This window comes from Ranitomeya imitator, chromosome 10 (genome assembly GCF_032444005.1).
Source record: "Ranitomeya imitator isolate aRanImi1 chromosome 10, aRanImi1.pri, whole genome shotgun sequence".
NCBI classification, from domain to species: Eukaryota; Metazoa; Chordata; class Amphibia; order Anura; family Dendrobatidae; genus Ranitomeya; species Ranitomeya imitator.
The window spans coordinates 3,730,881-3,753,556 of record NC_091291.1 but is presented as its reverse complement, the minus strand read 5'-3'; the positions used below and the strand labels follow the sequence as shown (position 1 = coordinate 3,753,556).

General features: G+C 45.2%; 1 protein-coding gene across 1 annotated transcript in view; it reads right to left on the bottom strand.

The window, feature by feature from the left end:
- LOC138651669 (chloride channel protein ClC-Kb-like) overlaps positions 1-22,676 on the bottom strand; it is a 74,089-nt gene that overhangs the window by 26,533 nt on the left and 24,880 nt on the right. The window contains exon 2 of the mRNA XM_069742056.1: positions 21,592-21,722. The gene's annotated coding sequence lies outside the window, so the exon portion shown is untranslated. The remainder of the gene's footprint in view (positions 1-21,591; positions 21,723-22,676) is intronic.

Sequence of the window (22,676 nt, the reverse complement as noted above, 5' to 3'; positions counted from 1 at the left end):
CAGTGTATATATACAGGAGGAGTGGTACTGTGCAGTGTATATATACAGGAGGAGTGGTACTGTGCAGTGTATATATACAGGAGGAGTGGTACTGTGCAGTGTATATATACAGGAGTAGTGGTGCTGTGCAGTGTATATATACAGGAGGAGTGGTACTGTGCAGTGTATATATACAGGAGGAGCGGTGCTGTGCAGTGTAAATATACAGGAGGAGCGGTACTGTGCAGTGTATATATACAGGAGGAGCGGTACTGTGCAGTGTATATATACAGGAGGAGTGGTACTGTGCAGTGTATATATACAGGAGGAGTGGTACTGTGCAGTGTATATATACAGGAGGAGTGGTACTGTGCAGTGTATATATACAGGAGGAGTTGTACTGTGCAGTGTATATATACAGGAGGAGAGGTACTGTGCAGTGTGTATATACAGGAGGAGTGGTACTGTGCAGTGTATATATACAGGAGGAGTGGTACTGTGCAGTGTGTATATACAGGAGGAGTGGTACTGTGCAGTGTATATATACAGGAGGAGGGTAATGTGCAGTGTATATATACAGGAGGAGTTGTACTGTGCAGTGTATATATACAGGAGGAGTGGTACTGTGCAGTGTATATATACAGGAGGAGTGGTACTGTGCAGTGTATATATACAGGAGGAGTGGTACTGTGCAGTGTATATATACAGGAGGAGTGGTACTGTGCAGTGTATATATACAGGAGGAGTGGTACTGTGCAGTGTATATATACAGGAGGAGTGGTACTGTGCAGTGTATATATACAGGAGGAGTGGTACTGTGCAGTGTATATATACAGGAGGAGTGGTACTGTGCAGTGTATATATACAGGAGGAGGGTAATGTGCAGTGTATATATACAGGAGGAGTTGTACTGTGCAGTGTATATATACAGGAGGAGTGGTACTGTGCAGTGTATATATACAGGAGGAGTGGTACTGTGCAGTGTATATATACAGGAGGAGTGGTACTGTGCAGTGTATATATACAGGAGGAGTGGTACTGTGCAGTGTATATATACAGGAGGAGCGGTACTGTGCAGTGTATATATACAGGAGGAGGGTAATGTGCAGTGTATATATACAGGAGGAGTTGTACTGTGCAGTGTATATATACAGGAGGAGTGGTACTGTGCAGTGTATATATACAGGAGGAGTGGTACTGTGCAGTGTATATATACAGGAGGAGTGGTACTGTGCAGTGTATATATACAGGAGGAGTGGTACTGTGCGGTGTATATATACAGGACAGGAGGAGTGGTACTGTGCAGTGTATATATACAGGAGGAGTGGTACTGTGCAGTGTATATATACAGGAGGAATGGTACTGTGTAGTGTATATATACAGGACAGGAGGAGTGGTACTGTGCAGTGTATATATACAGGACAGGAGGAGTGGTACTGTGCAGTGTATATATACAGGAGGAGTGGTACTGTGCAGTGTATATATACAGGAGGAGTGGTACTGTGCAGTGTATATATACAAGAGGAGTGGTGCTGTGCAGTGTATATATACAGGACAGGAGGAGTGGTACTGTGCAGTGTATATATACAGGAGGAGTGGTACTGTGCAGTGTATATATACAGGAGGAGTGGTGCTGTGCAGTGTATATATACAGGAGGAGTGGTGCTGTGCAGTGTATATATACAGAGTGGTACTGTGCAGTGTATATATACAGGAGGAGGGTAATGTGCAGTGTATATATACAGGAGGAGTTGTACTGTGCAGTGTATATATACAGGAGGAGTGGTGCTGTGCAGTGTATATATACAGGAGGAGTGGTGCTGTGCAGTGTATATATACAGAGTGGTACTGTGCAGTGTATATATACAGGAGGAGGGTAATGTGCAGTGTATATATACAGGAGGAGTTGTACTGTGCAGTGTATATATACAGGAGGAGTGGTACTGTGCAGTGTATATATACAGGAGGAGTGGTACTGTGCAGTGTATATATACAGGAGGAGGGTAATGTGCAGTGTATATATACAGGAGGAGTTGTACTGTGCAGTGTATATATACAGGAGGAGTGGTACTGTGCAGTGTATATATACAGGAGGAGTGGTACTGTGCAGTGTATATATACAGGAGGAGTGGTACTGTGCAGTATATATATACAGGAGGAGTGGTACTGTGCAGTGTATATATACAGGAGGAGTGGTACTGTGCAGTGTATATATACAGGAGGAGTGGTACTGTGCAGTGTATATATACAGGAGGAGTGGTACTGTGCAGTGTATATATACAGGAGGAGTGGTACTGTGCAGTGTATATATACAGGAGGAGGGTAATGTGCAGTGTATATATACAGGAGGAGTTGTACTGTGCAGTGTATATATACAGGAGGAGTGGTACTGTGCAGTGTATATATACAGGAGGAGTGGTACTGTGCAGTGTATATATACAGGAGGAGTGGTACTGTGCAGTGTATATATACAGGAGGAGTGGTACTGTGCAGTGTATATATACAGGAGGAGTGGTACTGTGCAGTGTATATATACAGGAGGAGTGGTACTGTGCAGTGTATATATACAGGAGGAGTGGTACTGTGCAGTGTATATATACAGGAGGAGTGGTACTGTGCAGTGTGTATATACAGGAGGAGTGGTACTGTGCAGTGTATATATACAGGAGGAGGGTAATGTGCAGTGTATATATACAGGAGGAGTTGTACTGTGCAGTGTATATATACAGGAGGAGTGGTACTGTGCAGTGTATATATACAGGAGGAGTGGTACTGTGCAGTGTATATATACAGGAGGAGTGGTACTGTGCAGTGTATATATACAGGAGGAGTGGTACTGTGCAGTGTATATATACAGGAGGAGTGGTACTGTGCAGTGTATATATACAGGAGGAGTGGTACTGTGCAGTGTATATATACAGGAGGAGTGGTACTGTGCAGTGTATATATACAGGAGGAGTGGTACTGTGCAGTGTATATATACAGGAGGAGGGTAATGTGCAGTGTATATATACAGGAGGAGTTGTACTGTGCAGTGTATATATACAGGAGGAGTGGTACTGTGCAGTGTATATATACAGGAGGAGTGGTACTGTGCAGTGTATATATACAGGAGGAGTGGTACTGTGCAGTGTATATATACAGGAGGAGTGGTACTGTGCAGTGTATATATACAGGAGGAGCGGTACTGTGCAGTGTATATATACAGGAGGAGGGTAATGTGCAGTGTATATATACAGGAGGAGTTGTACTGTGCAGTGTATATATACAGGAGGAGTGGTACTGTGCAGTGTATATATACAGGAGGAGTGGTACTGTGCAGTGTATATATACAGGAGGAGTGGTACTGTGCAGTGTATATATACAGGAGGAGTGGTACTGTGCGGTGTATATATACAGGACAGGAGGAGTGGTACTGTGCAGTGTATATATACAGGAGGAGTGGTACTGTGCAGTGTATATATACAGGAGGAATGGTACTGTGTAGTGTATATATACAGGACAGGAGGAGTGGTACTGTGCAGTGTATATATACAGGACAGGAGGAGTGGTACTGTGCAGTGTATATATACAGGAGGAGTGGTACTGTGCAGTGTATATATACAGGAGGAGTGGTACTGTGCAGTGTATATATACAAGAGGAGTGGTGCTGTGCAGTGTATATATACAGGACAGGAGGAGTGGTACTGTGCAGTGTATATATACAGGAGGAGTGGTACTGTGCAGTGTATATATACAGGAGGAGTGGTGCTGTGCAGTGTATATATACAGGAGGAGTGGTGCTGTGCAGTGTATATATACAGAGTGGTACTGTGCAGTGTATATATACAGGAGGAGGGTAATGTGCAGTGTATATATACAGGAGGAGTTGTACTGTGCAGTGTATATATACAGGAGGAGTGGTGCTGTGCAGTGTATATATACAGGAGGAGTGGTGCTGTGCAGTGTATATATACAGAGTGGTACTGTGCAGTGTATATATACAGGAGGAGGGTAATGTGCAGTGTATATATACAGGAGGAGTTGTACTGTGCAGTGTATATATACAGGAGGAGTGGTACTGTGCAGTGTATATATACAGGAGGAGTGGTACTGTGCAGTGTATATATACAGGAGGAGGGTAATGTGCAGTGTATATATACAGGAGGAGTTGTACTGTGCAGTGTATATATACAGGAGGAGTGGTACTGTGCAGTGTATATATACAGGAGGAGTGGTACTGTGCAGTGTATATATACAGGAGGAGTGGTACTGTGCAGTATATATATACAGGAGGAGTGGTACTGTGCAGTGTATATATACAGGAGGAGTGGTACTGTGCAGTGTATATATACAGGAGGAGTGGTACTGTGCAGTGTATATATACAGGAGGAGTGGTACTGTGCAGTGTATATATACAGGAGGAGTGGTACTGTGCAGTGTATATATACAGGAGGAGGGTAATGTGCAGTGTATATATACAGGAGGAGTTGTACTGTGCAGTGTATATATACAGGAGGAGTGGTACTGTGCAGTGTATATATACAGGAGGAGTGGTACTGTGCAGTGTATATATACAGGAGGAGTGGTACTGTGCAGTGTATATATACAGGAGGAGTGGTACTGTGCAGTGTATATATACAGGAGGAGCGGTACTGTGCAGTGTATATATACAGGAGGAGGGTAATGTGCAGTGTATATATACAGGAGGAGTTGTACTGTGCAGTGTATATATACAGGAGGAGTGGTACTGTGCAGTGTATATATACAGGAGGAGTGGTACTGTGCAGTGTATATATACAGGAGGAGTGGTACTGTGCAGTGTATATATACAGGAGGAGTGGTACTGTGCAGTGTATATATACAGGAGGAGTGGTACTGTGCGGTGTATATATACAGGACAGGAGGAGTGGTACTGTGCAGTGTATATATACAGGAGGAGTGGTACTGTGCAGTGTATATATACAGGAGGAATGGTACTGTGTAGTGTATATATACAGGACAGGAGGAGTGGTACTGTGCAGTGTATATATACAGGACAGGAGGAGTGGTACTGTGCAGTGTATATATACAGGAGGAGTGGTACTGTGCAGTGTATATATACAGGAGGAGTGGTACTGTGCAGTGTATATATACAAGAGGAGTGGTGCTGTGCAGTGTATATATACAGGACAGGAGGAGTGGTACTGTGCAGTGTATATATACAGGAGGAGTGGTACTGTGCAGTGTATATATACAGGAGGAGTGGTGCTGTGCAGTGTATATATACAGGAGGAGTGGTGCTGTGCAGTGTATATATACAGGAGGAGTGGTGCTGTGCAGTGTATATATACAGGACAGGAGGAGTGGTACTGCGCAGTGTATATATACAGGAGGAGCGGTACTGTGCAGTGTATATATACAGGAGGAGTGGTACTGTGCGGTGTATATATACAGGAGGAGGGGTACTGTGCGGTGTATATATACAGGAGGAGTGGTACTGTGCAGTGTATATATACAGGAGGAGTTGTACTGTGCAGTGTATATATACAGGAGGAGAGGTACTGTGCAGTGTATATATACAGGAGGAGTGGTACTGTGCAGTGTATATATACAGGAGGAGGGTAATGTGCAGTGTATATATACAGGAGGAGTTGTACTGTGCAGTGTATATATACAGGAGGAGTGGTACTGTGCAGTGTATATATACAGGAGGAGTGGTACTGTGCAGTGTATATATACAGGACAGGAGGAGTGGTACTGTGCAGTGTATATATACAGGAGGAGTGGTACTGTGCAGTGTATATATACAGGAGGAGTGGTACTGTGCAGTGTATATATACAGGAGGAGTGGTGCTGTGCAGTGTATATATACAGGACAGGAGGAGTGGTACTGTGCAGTGTATATATACAGGAGGAGTGGTACTGTGCAGTGTATATATACAGGAGGAGTGGTACTGTGCAGTGTATATACAGGAGGAGTGGTACTGTGCAGTGTATATATACAGGAGGAGGGGTACTGTGCAGTGTATATATACAGGAGGAGCGGTACTGTGCAGTGTATATATACAGGACAGGAGGAGCGGTACTGTGCAGTGTATATACAGGACAGAAGGAGTGGTACTGTGCAGTGTATATATACAGGAGGAGCGGTACTGTGCAGTGTATATATACAGGAGAAGTGGTACTGTGCAGTGTATATATACAGGAGGAGTGGTGCTGTGCAGTGTATATATACAGGACAGGAGGAGTGGTACTGTGCAGTGTATATATACAGGAAGAGTGGTACTGTGCAGTGTATATATACAGGAAGAGTGGTGCTGTGCAGTGTATATATACAGGAGGAGTGGTACTGTGCAGTGTATATATACAGGAGGAGTGGTACTGTGCAGTGTATATATACAGGACAGGAGGAGTGGTACTGTGCAGTGTATATATACAGGAGGAGTGGTACTGTGCAGTGTATATATACAGGAGGAGTGGTACTGTGCAGTGTATATATACAGGAGGAGTGGTACTGTGCAGTGTATATATACAGGAGGAGTGGTACTGTGCAGTGTATATATACAGGAAGAGTGGTGCTGTGCAGTGTATATATACAGGAGGAGTGGTACTGTGCAGTGTATATATACAGGACAGGAGGAGTGGTACTGTGCAGTGTATATATACAGGAGGAGTGGTACTGTGCAGTGTATATATACAGGAGGAGTGGTACTGTGCAGTGTATATATACAGGAGGAGTGGTACTGTGCAGTGTATATATACAGGAGGAGTGGTACTGTGCAGTGTATATATACAGGACAGGAGGAGTGGTACTGTGCAGTGTATATATACAGGACAGGAGGAGTGGTACTGTGCAGTGTATATATATACAGGACAGGAGGAGTGGTACTGTGCAGTGTATATATACAGGAGGAGTGGTACTGTGCAGTGTATATATACAGGAGGAGTGGTACTGTGCAGTGTATATATACAGGAGGAGTGGTACTGTGCAGTGTATATATACAGGAGGAGTGGTACTGTGCAGTGTATATACAGGAGGAGTGGTACTGTGCAGTGTATATACAGGAGGAGTGGTACTGTGCAGTGTATATATACAGGAGGAGGGGTACTGTGCAGTGTATATATACAGGAGGAGCGGTACTGTGCAGTGTATATATACAGGACAGGAGGAGCGGTACTGTGCAGTGTATATACAGGACAGAAGGAGTGGTACTGTGCAGTGTATATATACAGGAGGAGCGGTACTGTGCAGTGTATATATACAGGAGAAGTGGTACTGTGCAGTGTATATATACAGGAGGAGTGGTGCTGTGCAGTGTATATATACAGGACAGGAGGAGTGGTACTGTGCAGTGTATATATACAGGAAGAGTGGTACTGTGCAGTGTATATATACAGGAAGAGTGGTGCTGTGCAGTGTATATATACAGGAGGAGTGGTACTGTGCAGTGTATATATACAGGAGGAGTGGTACTGTGCAGTGTATATATACAGGACAGGAGGAGTGGTACTGTGCAGTGTATATATACAGGAGGAGTGGTACTGTGCAGTGTATATATACAGGAGGAGTGGTACTGTGCAGTGTATATATACAGGAGGAGTGGTACTGTGCAGTGTATATATACAGGAGGAGTGGTACTGTGCAGTGTATATATACAGGAAGAGTGGTGCTGTGCAGTGTATATATACAGGAGGAGTGGTACTGTGCAGTGTATATATACAGGAGGAGTGGTACTGTGCAGGGTATATATACAGGAGGAGTGGTACTGTGCAGTATATATATACAGGACAGGAGGAGTGGTACTGTGCAGTGTATATATACAGGACAGGAGGAGTGGTACTGTGCAGTGTATATATATACAGGACAGGAGGAGTGGTACTGTGCAGTGTATATATACAGGAGGAGTGGTACTGTGCAGTGTATATATACAGGACAGGAGGAGTGGTACTGTGCAGTGTATATATACAGGACAGGAGGAGTGGTACTGTGCAGTGTATATATACAGGAGGAGTGGTACTGTGCAGTGTATATATACAGGACAGGAGGAGTGGTACTGTGCAGTGTATATATACAGGACAGGAGGAGTGGTACTGTGCAGTGTATATATATACAGGACAGGAGGAGTGGTACTGTGCAGTGTATATATATACAGGACAGGAGGAGTGGTACTGTGCAGTGTATATATACAGGAGGAGTGGTACTGTGCAGTGTATATATACAGGAGGAGTGGTACTGTGCAGTGTATATATACAGGAGGAGTGGTACTGTGCAGTGTATATATACAGGAGGAGTGGTACTGTGCAGTGTATATATACAGGAGGAGGGGTACTGTGCAGTGTATATATACAGGAGGAGAGGTACTGTGCAGTGTATATATACAGGACAGGAGGAGTGGTACTGTGCAGTGTATATATACAGGACAGGAGGAGCGGTACTGTGCAGTGTATATATACAGGACAGGAGGAGCGGTACTGTGCAGTGTATATATACAGGACAGGAGGAGCGGTACTGTGCAGTGTATATACAGGACAGAAGGAGTGGTACTGTGCAGTGTATATATACAGGAGGAGCGGTACTGTGCAGTGTATATATACAGGAGAAGTGGTACTGTGCAGTGTATATATACAGGAGGAGTGGTGCTGTGCAGTGTATATATACAGGAGAAGTGGTACTGTGCAGTGTATATATACAGGACAGGAGGAGTGGTACTGTGCAGTGTATATATACAGGACAGGAGGAGCGGTACTGTGCAGTGTATATATACAGGACAGGAGGAGTGGTACTGTGCAGTGTATATATACAGGAAGAGTGGTGCTGTGCAGTGTATATATACAGGAGGAGTGGTACTGTGCAGTGTATATATACAGGAGGAGCGGTACTGTGCAGTGTATATATACAGGAGGAGTGGTACTGTGCAGTGTATATATACAGGAGGAGTGGTACTGTGCAGGGTATATATACAGGAGGAGTGGTACTGTGCAGTATATATATACAGGAGGAGTGGTACTGTGCAGTGTATATATACAGGAGGAGTGGTACTGTGCAGTGTATATATACAGGAGGAGTGGTACTGTGCGGTGTATATATACAGGAGGAGGGGTACTGTGCAGTGTATATATACAGGAGGAGTGGTACTGTGCAGTGTATATATACAGGAGGAGTTGTACTGTGCAGTGTATATATACAGGAGGAGAGGTACTGTGCAGTGTATATATACAGGAGGAGTGGTACTGTGCAGTGTATATATACAGGAGGAGGGTAATGTGCAGTGTATATATACAGGAGGAGTTGTACTGTGCAGTGTATATATACAGGAGGAGTGGTACTGTGCAGTGTATATATACAGGAGGAGTGGTACTGTGCAGTGTATATATACAGGACAGGAGGAGTGGTACTGTGCAGTGTATATATACAGGACAGGAGGAGTGGTACTGTGCAGTGTATATATACAGGAGGAGTGGTACTGTGCAGTGTATATATACAGGAGGAGTGGTACTGTGCAGTGTATATATACAGGACAGGAGGAGTGGTACTGTGCAGTGTATATATACAGGAGGAGTGGTACTGTGCAGTGTATATATACAGGAGGAGTGGTGCTGTGCAGTGTATATATACAGGAGGAGAGGTACTGTACAGTGTATATATACAGGAGGAGCGGTGCTGTGCAGTGTATATATACAGGAGGAGCGGTGCTGTGCAGTGTATATATACAGGACAGGAGGAGTGGTACTGTGCAGAGTATATATACAGGAGGAGTGGTACTGTGCAGAGTATATATACAGGAGGAGAGGTACTGTACAGTGTATATATACAGGAGGAGTGGTACTGTGCAGTGTATATATACAGGAGGAGTGGTACTGTGCAGTGTATACAGTGGGGCAAAAAAGTATTTAGTCAGTCAGCAATAGTGCAAGTTCCACCACTTAAAAAGATGAGAGGCGTCTGTAATTTACATCATAGGTAGACCTCAACTATGGGAGACAAACTGAGAAAAAAAAATCCAGAAAATGACATTGTCTGTTTTTTTAACATTTTATTTGCATATTATGGTGGAAAATAAGTATTTGGTCAGAAACAAAATTTCATCTCAATACTTTGTACTATATCCTTTGTTGGCAATGACAGAGGTCAAACGTTTTCTGTAAGTCTTCACAAGGTTGCCACACACTGTTGTTGGTATGTTGGCCCATTCCTCCATGCAGATCTCCTCTAGAGCAGTGATGTTTTTGGCTTTTTGCTTGGCAACACGGACTTTCAACTCCCTCCAAAGGTTTTCTATAGGGTTGAGATCTGGAGACTGGCTAGGCCACTCCAGGACCTTGAAATGCTTCTTACGAAGCCACTCCTTCGTTGCCCTGGTGGTGTGCTTTGGATCATTGTCATGTTGAAAGACCCAGCCACGTTTCATCTTCAATGCCCTTGCTGATGGAAGGAGGTTTGCACTCAAAATCTCACAATACATGGCCCCATTCATTCTTTCATGTACCCGGATCAGTCGTCCTGGCCCCTTTGCAGAGAAACAGCCCCAAAGCATGATGTTTCCACCACCATGCTTTACAGTAGGTATGGTGTTTGATGGATGCAACTCAGTATTCTTTTTCCTCCAAACACGACAAGTTGTGTTTCTACCAAACAGTTCCAGTTTGGTTTCATCAGACCATAGGACATTATCCCAAAACTCTTCTGGATCATCCAAATGCTCTCTAGCAAACTTCAGACGGGCCCAGACATGTACTGGCTTAACCCCTTTACCCCCAAGGGTGGTTTGCACGTTAATAACCAGGCCAATTTTTACAATTCTGACCACTGTCCCTTTATGAGGTTATAACTCCGAAACGCTTCAACGGATCCTGGTGATTCTGACATTGTTTTCTCGTGACATATTGTACTTCATGATAGTGGTAAAATTTCTTTGATAGTACCTGCGTTTATTTGTGAAAAAAACGGAAATTTGGCGAAAATTTTGAAAATTTCGCAATTTTCAAACTTTGAATTTTTATGCAATTAAATCACAGAGATATGTCACACAAAATACTTAATAAGTAACATTTCCCACATGTCTCCTTTACATCAGCATAATTTTGGAACCAATTTTTTTTTTTGTTAGGGAGTTATAAGGGTTAAAAGTTGACCAGCAATTTCTCATTTTTACAACACCATTTTTTTTTAGGGACCACGTCTCATTTGAAGTCATTTTGAGGGGTCTATATGATAGAAAATGCCCAAGTGTGACACCATTCTAAAAACTGCACCCCTCAAGGTGCTCAAAACCACATTCAAGAAGTTTATTAACCCTTCAGGTGTTTAATAGGAATTTTTGGAATGTTTAAATAAAAATGAACATTTAACTTTTTTACACAAAAAATTTACTTCAGCTCCAATTTGTTTTATTTTACCAAGGGTAACAGGAGAAATTGGACCCATAAAGTTGTTGTCCAATTTGTCCTGAGTACGCTGATACCCCATATGTGGCAGTAAACCACTGTTTGGGCGCATGGGAGAGCTCGGAAGGGAAGGAGCGCTATTTGACTTTTCAATGCAAAATTGACAGAAATTGAGATGGGACGCCATGTTGCGTTTGGAGAGCCACTGATGTGCCTAAACATTGAAACCCCCCACAAGTGACACCATTTTGGAAAGTAGACCCCCTAAGGAACTTATCTGGATGTGTGGTGAGCACTTTGACCCACCAAGTGCTTCACAGAAGTTTATAATGCAGAACCGTAAAAATAAAAAATCATATTTTTTCACAAAAATTATATTTTTGCCCCCAATTTTTTATTTTTCCAAGGGTAAGAGAAGAAATTGGACCTCAAAAGTTGTTGTCCAATTTGTCCTGAGTACGCTGATACCCCATATGTGGCAGTAAACCACCGTTTGGGCGCATGGGAGAGCTCGGAAGGGAAGGAGCGCAGTTTGACTTTTCAATGCAAAATTGACAGAAATTGAGATGGGACGCCATGTTGCGTTTGGAGAGCCACTGATGTGCCTAAACATTGAAACCCCCCACAAGTGACACCATTTTGGAAAGTAGACCCCCTAAGGAACTTATCTGGATGTGTGGTGAGCACTTTGACCCACCAAGTGCTTCACAGAAGTTTATAATGCAGAACCGTAAAAATAAAAAATCATATTTTTTCACAAAAATTATATTTTTGCCCCCAATTTTTTATTTTTCCAAGGGTAAGAGAAGAAATTGGACCTCAAAAGTTGTTGTCCAATTTGTCCTGAGTACGCTGATACCCCATATGTGGCAGTAAACCACTGTTTGGGTGCATGGGAGAGCTCGGAAGGGAAGGAGCGCAGTTTGACTTTTCAATGCAAAATTGACAGAAATTGAGATGGGACGCCATGTTGCGTTTGGAGAGCCACTGATGTGCCTAAACATTGAAACCCCCCCACAAGTGACACCATTTTGGAAAGTAGACCCCCTAAGGAACTTATCTAGAGGTGTGGTGAGCACTTTGACCCACCAAGTGCTTCACAGAAGTTTATAATGCAGAACCGTAAAAATAAAAAATCATATTTTTTCACAAAAATTATATTTTTGCCCCCAATTTTTTATTTTTCCAAGGGTAAGAGAAGAAATTAGACCTCAAAAGTTGTTGTCCAATTTGTCCCGAGTACGCTGATACCCCATATGTGGCAGTAAACCACTGTTTGGGCGCATGGGAGAGCTCGGAAGGGAAGGAGCGCCGTTTGACTTTTCAATGCAAAATTGACAGGAATTGAGATGGGACGCCATGTTGCGTTTGGAGAGCCACTGATGTGCCTAAACATTGAAACCCCCCACAAGTGACACCATTTTGGAAAGTAGACCCCCTAAGGAACTTATCTGGATGTGTGGTGAGCACTTTGACCCACCAAGGGCTTCACAGAAGTTTATAATGCAGAGCCATAAAAATAAAACAAAATTTTTTTCCCACAAAAATTATTTTTTAGCCCCCAGTTTTGTATTTTCCCTAGGGTAACAGGAGAAATTGGACCCCAAAAGTTGTTGTCCAATTTGTCCTGAGTACGCTGATACCCCATATGTGGGGGGGAACCACCGTTTGGGCGCATGGGAGGGTTCGGAAGGGAAGGAGCGCCATTTGGAATGCAGACTTAGATGGAATGGTCTGCAGGCGTCACATTGCGTTTGCAGAGCCCCTAATGTACCTAAACAGTAGAAACCCCCCACAAGTGACACCATTTTGGAAAGTAGACCCCCTAAGGAACTCATCTTGATGTGTTGTGAGAGCTTTGAACCCCCAAGTATTTCACTACAGTTTATAACGCAGAGCCATGCAAATAAAAAATATTTTTTTTTCCACAAAAATTATATTTTAGCCCCCAGTTTTGTATTTTTCCAAGGTTAGCACGAGAAATTGGACCCTAAATGTTGTTGTCCAATTTGTCCTGAGTACGCTGATACCCGATATGTGGGGGGGAACCACCGTTTGGGCGCATGGGAGGGCTCGGAAGGGAAGGAGCATCATTTGGAATGCAGACTTAGATGGATTGGTCTGCAGGCGTCACATTGCGTTTGCAGAGCCCCTAATGTACCTAAACAGTAGAAACCCCCCACAAGTGACCCCATATTGGAAACTAGACCCCTCAATGAACTTATCTAGATGTGTTGTGAGAACTTTGAACCCCCAAATGTTTCACTACAGTTTATAACGCAGAGCCGTGAAAATAAAAAATCTTTTTGTTTTCCCACAAAAATTATTTTTTAGCCCCCAGTTTTGTATTTTCCCAAGGGTAACAGGAGAAATTGGTCCACAAAAGTTGTTGTCCAATTTGTCCTGAGTACGCTGATACCCCATATGTTGGGGTAAACCCCTGTTTGGGCACACAGGAGAGCTCGGAAGGGAAGGAGCACAATTTTACTTTTTCAACGCAGAATTGGCTGGAATTGAGATCGGACGCCATGTCGTGTTTGGAGAGCCCCTGATGTGCCGAAACAGTGGAAACCCCCCAATTATAACTGAAACCCTAATCTAAACACACCCCTAACCCTAATTCCAACGGTAACCCTAACCACACCTCTAACCCTGACACACCCCTAACCCTAATCCCAACCCTATTCCCAACTGTAAATGTAATCTAAACCCTAGCCCTAACTTTAGCCCCAACCCTAACTGTAGCCCCAACCCTAACCCTAGCCCTAACCCTAGCCCTAACCCTAACCCTAACCCTAGCCCTAACCCTAGCCCTAACCCTAGCCCTAACCCTAGCCCTAACCCTAACCCTAACCCTAGCCCTAACCCTAACCCTAGCCCTAACCCTAGCCCTAACCCTAGCCCTAACCCTAACCCTAGCCCTAACCCTAGCCCTAACCCTAACCCTAGCCCTAGCCCTAACCCTAACCCTAACCCTAGCCCTAACCCTAGCCCTAACCCTAGCCCTAACCCTAGCCCTAACCCTAGCCGTAACCCTAGCCGTAATGGGAAAATGGAAATAAATACATTTTTTTTTATTTTTCCCTAACTAAGGGGGTGATGAAGGGGGGTTTGATTTACTTTTATAGCGAGTTTTTTAGCGGATTTTTATGATTGGCAGCCGTCACACACTGAAAGACCCTTTTTATTGCAAAAAATATTTTTTGCAATACCACATTTTGAGAGCTATAATTTTTCCATATTTTGGTCCACAGAGTCATGTGAGGTCTTGTTTTTTGCGGGACGAGTTGACGTTTTTATTGAAAACATTTTTGGGCACGTGACATTTTTTTATCGCTTTTTATTCCGATTTTTGTGAGGAAGAATGACCAAAAGCCAGCTATTCATGAATTTCTATTGGGGGAGGCGTTTATACCGTTCCGCGTTTGGTAAAATTGATAAAGCAGTTTTATTCTTCGGGTCAGTACGATTACAGCGATACCTCATTTATATCATTTTTTTATGTTTTGGCGCTTTTATACGATAAAAACTATTTTACAGAAAAAATAATTATTTTTGCATCGCTTTATTCTCAGGACTATAACTTTTTTATTTTTTTGCTGATGATGCTGTATGGCGGCTCTTTTTTTGCGGGACAATATGACGCTTTCAGCGGTACCATGGTTATTTATATCTGTCCTTTTGATCGCGTGTTATTCCACTTTTTGTTCGGCGGTATGATAATAAAGCGTTGTTTTTTGCCTCGTTTTTTTTTTTTTTTTTCTTACGGTGTTTACTGAAGGGGTTAACTAGTGGGACAGTTTTATAGGTCGGGTCGTTACGGACGCGGCGATACTAAATATGTGTACTTTTATTGGTTTTTTTTTTTTTATTTAGATGAAGAAATGTATTTATGGGAATAATATTTTTTTTTTTTTTCATTATTTTGGAATATTTTTTTTTATTTTTTTTACACATTTGGAAAAATTTTTTTTTACTTTTTTACTTTGTCCCAGGGGGGGACATCACAGATCAGTGATCTGACAGTTTGCACAGCACTCTGTCAGATCACTGATCTGACATACAGCGCTGCAGCCTTCACAGTGCCTGCTCTAAGCAGGCTCTGTGAAGCCACCTCCCTCCCTGCAGGACCCGGATCCGCGGCCATCTTGGATCCGGGGCTCGAGCAGGGAGGGAGGTGAGGAGACCCTCGCAGCAACGCGATCACATCGCGTTGCTGCGGGGGGCTCAGGGAAGCCCGCAGGGAGCCCCCTCCCTGCGCGGTGCTTCCCTGCACCGCCGGCACATTGCGATCATCTTTGATCGCGGTGTGCCAGGGGTTAATGTGCCGGGGGCAGTCCGTGACCGCTCCTGGCACATAGTGCCGGATGTCAGCTGCGATAAGCAGCTGACACCCGGCCGCGATCGGCCGCGCTCCCCCCGTGAGCGCGGCCGATCGGCTATGACGTACTATCCCGTCCAGGGTCAGATAAGCCCAGGGCACCTCGACGGGATAGTACGCCTAAGGTCACAGAGGGGTTAAGCAGTGGGACACGTCTGGCACTGCAGGATCTGAGTCCATGGTGGCGTAGTGTGTTACTTATGGTAGGCCTTGTTACATTGGTCCCAGCTCTCTGCAGTTCATTCACTAGGTCCCCCCGCGTGGTTCTGGGATTTTTGCTCACCGTTCTTGTGATCATTCTGACCCCACGGGGTGGGATTTTGCGTGGAGCCCCAGATCGGGGGAGATTATCAGTGGTCTTGTATGTCTTCCATTTTCTAATTATTGCTCCCACTGTTGATTTCTTCACTCCAAGCTGGTTGGCTATTGCAGATTCAGTCTTCCCAGCCTGGTGCAGGGCTACAATTTTGTTTCTGGTGTCCTTTGACAGCTCTTTTGTCTTCACCATAGTGGAGTTTGGAGTCAGACTGTTTGAGGGTGTGCACAGGTGTCTTTTTATACTGATAACAAGTTTAAACAGGTGCCATTACTACAGGTAATGAGTGGAGGACAGAGGAGCCTCTTAAAGAAGAAGTTACAGGTCTGTGAGAGCCAGAAATCTTGATTGTTTGTTTCTGACCAAATACTTATTTTCCACCATAATATGCAAATAAAATGATAAAAAAAACAGACAATGTGATTTTCTGGATTTTTTTTTCTCAGTTTGTCTCCCATAGTTGAGGTCTACCTATGATGTAAATTACAGACGCCTCTCATCTTTTTAAGTGGTGGAACTTGCACTATTGCTGACTGACTAAATACTTTTTTGCCCCACTGTATATACAGGAGGAGTGGTACTGTACAGTGTATATATACAGGACAGGAGGAGTGGTACTGTGCAGTGTATATATACAGGAGGAGTGGTACTGTGCAGTGTATATATACAGGAGGAGTGGTACTGTGCAGTGTATATATATACAGGAGGAGTGGTACTGTACAGTGTATATATACAGGACAGGAGGAGTGGTACTGTGCAGTGTATATATACAGGAGGAGTGGTACTGTGCAGTGTATATATACAGGAGGAGTGGTACTGTGCAGTGTATATATATACAGGAGGAGTGGTACTGTACAGTGTATATATACAGGACAGGAGGAGTGGTGCTGTGCAGTGTATATATACAGGACAGGAGGAGTGGTACTGTGCAGTGTATATATACAGGAGGAGCGGTACTGTGCAGTGTATATATATAGGAGGAGTGGTACTGTGCAGTGTATATATACAGGAGGAGTGGTACTGTGCAGTGTATATATACAGGACAGGAGGAGTGGTGCTGTGCAGTGTATATATATAGGAGGAGTGGTACTGTGCAGTGTATATATACAGGAGGAGTGGTACTGTGCAGTGTATATATACAGGACAGGAGGAGTGGTGCTGTGCAGTGTATATATATAGGAGGAGTGGTACTGTGCAGTGTATATATACAGGAGGAGTGGTACTGTGCAGTGTATATATACAGGACAGGAGGAGCGGTACTGTGCAGTGTATATATACAGGACAGGAGGAGTGGTACTGTGCAGTGTATATATATAGGAGGAGTGGTACTGTGCAGTGTATATATACAGGAGGAGCGGTACTGTGCAGTGTATATATACAGGAGGAGAGGTACTGTGCAGTGTATATATACAGGAGGAGCGGTACTGTGCAGTGTATATATACAGGAGGAGCGGTACTGTGCAGTGTATATATACAGGAGGAGCGGTACTGTGCAGTGTATATATACAGGAGGAGCGGTACTGTGCAGTGTATATATACAGGAGGAGCGGTACTGTGCAGTGTATATATACAGGAGGAGCGGTACTGTGCAGTGTATATATACAGGAGGAGCGGTACTGTGCAGTGTATATATACAGGAGGAGCGGTACTGTGCAGTGTATATATACAGGAGGAGCGGTACTGTGCAGTGTATATATACAGGAGGAGCGGTACTGTGCAGTGTATATATACAGGAGGAGTGGTACTGTGCAGTGTATATATATACAGGAGGAGTGGTACTGTACAGTGTATATATACAGGACAGGAGGAGTGGTACTGTGCAGTGTATATATACAGGAGGAGTGGTACTGTGCAGTGTATATATACAGGAGGAGTGGTACTGTGCAGTGTATATATATACAGGAGGAGTGGTACTGTACAGTGTATATATACAGGACAGGAGGAGTGGTACTGTGCAGTGTATATATACAGGAGGAGCGGTACTGTGCGGTGTATATATACAGGAGGAGGGGTACTGTGCAGTGTATATATACAGGAGGAGGGGTACTGTGCAGTGTATATATATACAGGAGGAGTGGTACTGTGCAGTGTATATATACAGGAGGAGTGGTGCTGTGCAGTGTATATATACAGGAGGAGCGGTACTGTGCGGTGTATATATACAGGAGGAGGGGTACTGTGCAGTGTATATATACAGGAGGAGTGGTACTGTGCAGTGTATATATACACAGGAGGAGTGGTACTGTGCAGTGTATATATACAGGAGGAGTGGTACTGTGCAGTGTATATATACAGGAGGAGCGGTACTGTGCAGTGTATATATACAGGACAGGAGGAGTGGTACTGTGCAGTGTATATATACAGGAGGAGTGGTACTGTGCAGTGTATATATACAGGAGGAGTGGTACTGTGCAGTGTATATATACAGGAGGAGTGGTACTGTGCAGTGTATATATACAGGAGGAGTGGTACTGTGCAGTGTATATATACAGGAGGAGTGGTACTGTGCAGTGTATATATACAGGAGGAGTGGTACTGTGCAGTGTATATATACAGGAGGAGCGGTACTGTGCAGTGTATATATACAGGAGGAGCGGTGCTGTGCAGTGTATATATACAGGACAGGAGGAGTGGTACTGTGCAGTGTATATATACAGGACAGGAGGAGTGGTACTGTGCAGTGTATATATACAGGAGGAGTGGTACTGTGCAGTGTATATATACAGGACAGGAGGAGTGGTACTGTGCAGTGTATATATACAGGAGGAGTGGTACTGTGCAGTGTATATATACAGGACAGGAGGAGTGGTACTGTGCAGTGTATATATACAGGACAGGAGGAGTGGTACTGTGCAGTGTATATATACAGGACAGGAGGAGTGGTACTGTGCGGTGTATATATACAGGAGGAGTGGTACTGTGCAGTGTATATATACAGGACAGGAGGAGCGGTACTGTGCAGTGTATATATACAGGAGGAGCGGTACTGTGCAGTGTATATATACAGGAGGAGCGGTGCTGTGCAGTGTATATATACAGGAGGAGCGGTACTGTGCAGTGTATATATACAGGAGGAGCGGTACTGTGCAGTGTATATATACAGGAGGAGTGGTACTGTGCAGTGTATATATACAGGACAGGAGGAGTGGTACTGTGCAGTGTATATATACAGGAGGAGTGGTACTGTGCAGTGTATATATACAGGACAGGAGGAGTGGTACTGTGCAGTGTATATATACAGGACAGGAGGAGTGGTACTGTGCAGTGTATATATACAGGACAGGAGGAGTGGTACTGTGCGGTGTATATATACAGGAGGAGTGGTACTGTGCAGTGTATATATACAGGACAGGAGGAGTGGTACTGTGCAGTGTATATATACAGGACAGGAGGAGTGGTACTGTGCGGTGTATATATACAGGAGGAGTGGTACTGTGCAGTGTATATATACAGGACAGGAGGAGTGGTACTGTGCAGTGTATATATACAGGAGGAGTGGTACTGTGCAGTGTATATATACAGGACAGGAGGAGTGGTACTGTGCAGTGTATATATACAGGACAGGAGGAGTGGTACTGTGCAGTGTATATATACAGGACAGGAGGAGTGGTACTGTGCAGTGTATATATACAGGAGGAGTGGTACTGTGCAGTGTATATATACAGGAGGAGTGGTACTGTGCAGTGTATATATACAGGAGGAGTGGTACTGTGCAGTGTATATATACAGGACAGGAGGAGTGGTACTGTGCAGTGTATATATACAGGAAGAGTGGTACTGTGCAGTATATATATACAGGAGGAGCGGTGCTGTGCAGTGTATATATACAGGACAGGAGGAGTGGTACTGTGCAGTGTATATATACAGGAGGAGCGGTGCTGTGCAGTGTATATATACAGGAGGAGTGGTACTGTGCAGTGTATATATACAGGACAGGAGGAGTGGTACTGTGCAGTATATATATACAGGAGGAGCGGTGCTGTGCAGTGTATATATACAGGACAGGAGGAGTGGTACTGTGCAGTGTATATATACAGGACAGGAGGAGTGGTACTGTGCAGTGTATATATACAGGAGGAGCGGTACTGTGCAGTGTATATATACAGGAGGAGTGGTATTGTGCAGTGTATATATACAGGACAGGAGGAGTGGTACTGTGCAGTGTATATATACAGGAAGAGCGGTGCTGTGCAGTGTATATATACAGGAGGAGTGGTACTGTGCAGTGTATATATACAGGAGGAGCGGTACTGTGCAGTGTATATATACAGGAGGAGCGGTGCTGTGCAGTGTATATATACAGGACAGGAGGAGTGGTACTGTGCAGTGTATATATACAGGAGGAGTGGTACTGTGCAGTGTATATATACAGGACAGGAGGAGTGGTACTGTGCAGTGTATATATACAGGACAAGAGGAGTGGTACTGTGCAGTGTATATATACAGGAGGAGTGGTACTGTGCAGTGTATATATACAGGACAGGAGGAGTGGTACTGTGCAGTGTATATATACAGGAGGAGCGGTGCTGTGCAGTGTATATATACAGGACAGGAGGAGTGGTACTGTGCAGTATATATATACAGGAGGAGCGGTGCTGTGCAGTGTATATACAGGACAGGAGGAGTGGTACTGTGCAGTGTATATATACAGGAGGAGCGGTGCTGTGCAGTGTATATACAGGACAGGAGGAGTGGTACTGTGCAGTGTATATATACAGGAGGAGCGGTGCTGTGCAGTGTATATATACAGGACAGGAGGAGCGGTGCTGTGCAGTGTATATATACAGGAGGAGTGGTACTGTGCAGTGTATATATACAGGAGGAGCGGTACTGTGCAGTGTATATACAGGACAGGAGGAGTGGTACTGTGCAGTGTATATATACAGGAGGAGCGGTGCTGTGCAGTGTATATATACAGGACAGGAGGAGCGGTGCTGTGCAGTGTATATATACAGGAGGAGTGGTACTGTGCAGTGTATATATACAGGAGGAGCGGTGCTGTGCAGTGTATATATACAGGACAGGAGGAGTGGTACTGTGCAGTATATATATACAGGAGGAGCGGTGCTGTGCAGTGTATATATACAGGACAGGAGGAGTGGTACTGTGCAGTGTATATACAGAGTAACAGAGGATGGGAGTAGTAGTGCACACACACAGTTTCGGGGACTTGTGAAGGTCGCCGTGCTCCGTCATCGCCTATGTTATCGCCATTCTGCCATTAATCTGACACATTCTTCGCTCCGTGCTATTAATAATCGCTGATAACAGAGAAGCCTCAGACTCCAGTGACCCTTCCAAAAGCTCCATACATGAATACCCCCCCGGGGTGGAGGACTGGTGGTGGCGCCCCCTGTGGACATCATGAATTACAATGTCATACACCGGTCACATCCAGAGCTGCAATCATAGTTCAGCTCTATTAGAACATCTCCCTCCGATGATTACGGACTATGGAGCCTCCACCCCTCTATTAATGTTCTGAAGGAATTTCCCCCCAACTTTCTGACTGTCAGATGTGACCTCGCACCGGTCAGCCGGCAGGGCCGGTCCCAGGGTCAGGACTCACCTGTGCAGGTTGTGTCCGGGCGATGAGTGCTGCTGCCCTCGGAGGGTGAAGGACCCGCACAGAAGCCTCCTCCTCCTCCTCCTCCTGGATCCGCCACCACCTGCGTCCTTGAAAATTCAGGTGGAACCGCCCTGAGGAGAATTCCAGATCAGTCACCTTCATCCCAGAAGCCTCGCCCAGCCAACTAGTGGGGGCACCGACCCTCCGTGTTATTCTGGGGGCACCGACCCTCCGTGTTATTCTGGGGGCACCGACCCTCCGTGTTATTCTGGGGGCGCGGACCCTCCGTGTTATTCTGGGGGCACCGACCCTCCGTGTTATTCTGGGGGCACTGACCCTCCGTGTTATTCTGGGGGCACCGACCCTCCATGTTATTCTGGGGGCGCGGACCCTCCGTGTTATTCTGGGGGCACCGACCCTCCGTGTTATTCTGGGGGCACTGACCCTCCGTGTTATTCTGGGGGCGCGGACCCTCCGTGTTATTCTGGGGGTAGATTGGGGGCACGGACCCTCCATGTTATTCTGGGGGCGCGGACCCTCCGTGTTATTCTGGGGGTAGATTGGGGGCACGGACCCTCCGTGTTATTCTGGGGACACCGACCCTCCGTGTTATTCTGGGGGCACCGACCCTCCGTGTTATTCTGGGGGCACCGACCCTCCGTGTTATTCTGGGGGCACCGACCCTCCGTGTTATTCTGGGGGCACCGACCCTCCGTGTTATTCTGGGGGCACCGACCCTCCGTGTTATTCTGGGGGCGCGGACCCTCCGTGTTATTCTGGGGGCACCGACCCTCCGTGTTATTCTGGGGGCGCGGACCCTCCGTGTTATTCTGGGGGTAGATTGGGGGCACGGACCCTCCGTGTTATTCTGGGGACACCGACCCTCCGTGTTATTCTGGGGGCACCGACCCTCCGTGTTATTCTGGGGACACCGACCCTCCGTGTTATTCTGGGGGCACTGACCCTCCGTGTTATTCTGGGGGCACCGACCCTCCGTGTTATTCTGGGGGCGCGGACCCTCCGTGTTATTCTGGGGGCACCGACCCTCCGTGTTATTCTGGGGGCACCGACCCTCCGTGTTATTC